This window comes from Hippocampus comes, unplaced genomic scaffold, assembly GCF_001891065.2.
Source record: "Hippocampus comes isolate QL1 unplaced genomic scaffold, H_comes_QL1_v1.1 scaffold7, whole genome shotgun sequence".
Lineage (NCBI taxonomy): Eukaryota > Metazoa > Chordata > Actinopteri > Syngnathiformes > Syngnathidae > Hippocampus > Hippocampus comes.
This window is the reverse complement of record NW_017842060.1, coordinates 4,878,752-4,882,546: the sequence shown is the minus strand read 5'-3', so window position 1 is coordinate 4,882,546 and position 3,795 is coordinate 4,878,752.

Here is a 3,795-nt window from a genome sequence, read left to right as displayed (position 1 = left end):
TGTGTGTTTGTGAGAGAGAGAGATTGAGTGAATCATTGAGTAATGTGAAAGAATGCGTGAGAATGAAACAAAAAGCGGGGGAAAAAATAACCCATATCTATTCAATAAAATGAAAACGGAAATTGTTTTAGAAAAACGACATTTAAATGAAAGTAAAAGTATCTAATTATGGCAAAAAGAAAACATTTTTGGGTTTTATTTTTATTTCATTTGTTTTGGGGTATTGCTGTCCATCCGTACAGAAGAGGCAAGGTCAAACGGTAGTTTGGGAATTGTAGTTTACTTTATTTCAGGAACTTTGTGAACTTTTTGTTTTGATCTTGCACTTGACAAATACATCATACTGTATGAAAAAAAAACAAAACTCAAATACGTTATCCTGTATATTAAAAAAAAAAAAAAACTAAATAAAACTAAAATTAAGCACTTTCCCCAAAATAAAAACAAAAAGTAACAACCTTGCTCTAAAAACCAATTAAAACTAATTGGATACAAAGAGCAAAAGTCAATCTGAATGTGCGTGTGTTTGTTGTCATGTGAGTGTGAAGTGAATGAGTCCTCGCGTGTATGCGAGCATTCATCCCCGATGTGTGTGTCCTGCGGCATATGTACACGAGGGCGCGCAGACGACACGATACTTCCTGTCGCTAGCCGGGGATCCTCTGGTTTCTCGATAAATGCCTAATAACCTCTTGCTCACCTCACTTAACACACCCTGACGATAGGTGCCAAATGCAGTCGACAGGCAGCCATCCAAATGAAAACAAAACTGCCAGCCAACTCTCCAAATGTAGGAGTCGAGCTCTGTTTTGAATTACTCCCTCCGCGATTGAAGTTATTTTTAATTCAGTGACTTAATCGCGCCGATGTTTTCCAAATGTATCACATGATGTCAAGATACCATTCCCCCCGAGGAGTTTAGTTCAAGTACAGCAGTCCCTTGCGAAAGCTCGCTGCACTTTTTTGCGGCTTCGCTCTTCGTGGTTTTTTTTTTTTTTGGTCAACAGATACACATCGTTGGACTTTTCACTGTATTGTGGGGATTTTTATGGTGATTTATTTCTCCACGCGGACCGTTACTTCAGTAAATAAGCGTGAGCCAGGAGGAACGAGTGCCAAATAGAAAGAGGATGGGATTATCCCACGCTTAATTAAAAGAAGCTAAAGTGCGATGTGCCTTTCGCAAAGCACAACTGCCTTAAAGTTACTCAAGTGCACGTCAACGGTAAAGTAAATGTCAGAAACCCGACCACCAGTAGACGGTTCCGGGCGATACAAAACACACGAGACAGGCGCGACGTGTTTCTGTCGGTCGTCAGCAAAAACGGGCAACCGTCAATATTTGACCTGGTTAGCGACGATTACACTGGCATGACGAAAGCCGTCAGCGCTTCGTCTCTTCTACTTCTCAATTTCAACAATCTCCGTCACCTTTTCACTTTTTGTGGTAGATCTATCGTGACAAGCACGTTGATCGATCACAAGCTTTAACGCTTCTGTCCGGCCGTTCCCGTAATAAAACGTGGTTGACGTCAGTTTCCGTCGCTGGCGTTCCACGTTAGGATTTCACTTGCCGAGTTCTGACGTCAACGGCGCTCAAGAGTTAAAGTCATTATTGAAAAGTGACTTTCTCGCTTGACTTCTGTGTTGGGTTCAGTCGCCGCAGAGTAACTGAATGAGACAGCCAATCTTTGACCCGTGATTGGCTGCCAACCAGCGTGGTGTGTAGTTTGCCCAACGCTAGCCTTATTGGGCTGCAGCTCGCCTGCACCACAATCAAAAATGTCTCAGTTGGAATCTCGGCTCCTACTTGCATTGGCTTGCAAATGTCGAGCATGAACGGTGGTATGTTCTCCTTTACCAGTTGCCGACCACTCTGCGGTGCACCTTCGCTTCTCTCGTCAAAATTCTGATTGGATAGGCTCCATCTTACCTGCGGCCCTGAACAAGTGAAGTGGTCGAAAATGGATCAATGCTTGGGTGGCTCTTTTGTGAAAATAATGCAACCGCCAACCTTGAACGTTTTTCAATTCAGAATGGTGTTTTGCGGCTGAATTCGCCCTTACGTTTTACTGTATTTGTCACCTTCATTGAAATAGACGCCATGTTGCAATTCATCGAAAACAAATGCCCGTGCAGGGCCAGTAAGGTGAGCAAGATCTTTAATTCGAGATGGCCATTGGCATCTGGTTACATCACGTTAGAGAGTGTTGTGAGCTTCCACTTTCTTTCAGGGACCTTCAGATAGAATAACATAATAAACAAAACTGAATAGTGCTGTTCGGATTTTCCAATTCAACTCAAGTGAAATGGGTAGTTTAATACAAATACAAAAGGACCGAAGCTAACGAGACAAAATTGCTAGGCCTCCCCCCACCAAACATGCACAACAAGCACAGGTAGAACACAATAAAGTAAACATTTTATCATCCCATTTTTATGAAAGAAGGATATTTCCTCTTGGGGGTAGCTCAAGCTTCGAGAGTTTCAATTGGTTTCCTTGGTAACCGTTTATTTATTTATTTATTTTTTTATGTCGCCAAAGGAAAATGGCATTGAGGCGGCCTTCGCTCATCATCCTTGCCCGGAATGGACGCTCCCATGGGACAGCTTACCAGACGCCATGAACCCCACGGAAGGTACTCAAAAGTCGAAGCGCTTAACTCCCAACACCTGTGTCAAAAAATAAAAACACAATGGGATTATTTGTAGATCCATTAAAATCTATATTCAGTTGAATGAATTGCAAAGACAAGATATTTATTGGTCAAACTGAATTTTTTTTTTTTTTTTGGCTACTATTCACTCATTTTGAAGTTGATGCTTGCAACAGTTTCCACAAAAACATGTTTAACACTGTGTTACATCACCTTTCCTTTTCAACGACACTCTGTAAGCTTTTCGGAACTAAGGACACTAATTGTTGAAACTTTGTAGGTGGAATTCTTTCCCATTCTTGCTCGATGTACACCTTCAGTTCCTCAACAGTCCGGAGGCCGTAATTTAGACTTTATAATGCACCGCACATTTCAATTGGGAGACGGGTCTGGACTGCTGGCAGGCAAGTGTAAATGTTTGGCTTGATAAAAATTAGGTTCATTCCAATAGGGAACATGTTTTCAGGATACCAGTAACTTGAGTTAGGAGCTTGGTCACGGAACAAATTCAACTCCTAAGTCGAGGGACAACACCACACATCATGCTCAGTATGCAGTGACCATGTCATGCCACGTCTCCACCCACTGCGTGCTTCCTACAACTGAACAGAAAATACAACCTGGTGTATAAAATCAGGTTTTGCCATCAAAACCTGCAACACGCTGCTTCGCCGTGTTTTTTTTTTCTTCAGCCACTTCTTGCCTATTAATCCCTTTCAATAATAGCAGCCCTGTTAACATCTCCCTGTGCAGCCTTAGAGTTTTTAGCATCACGTAATTAAACTGGAGACAAAAGGGAGCCAATTTGCCCTGAACCCCGGTGCGCGGGTTTTCTGTTCCAGATGCTCCTATAGCTGTACCTAAGCGGCCACACACACGCGCAGCACAATTGCAGCATCATTTCCTCTATTTACACCTGAACAACCAATCTAGCACAAAAGCGGGTCCTTGAAGCAGTTTCATTCGTTTCTTTCTTTCATGAGGGCAGTCAAATGTATGAATATATTCTCGTCCGTGGTGCCAGATCACAAACAATAAGGTTGGAGGAGAAAGTGCTGACTTACCACTTTCATTTGAGTGTTTACATCGGCAATCGATGTGGTTTATAGCCCCCCCCCCCCCCCACCAAAAAAGCCTA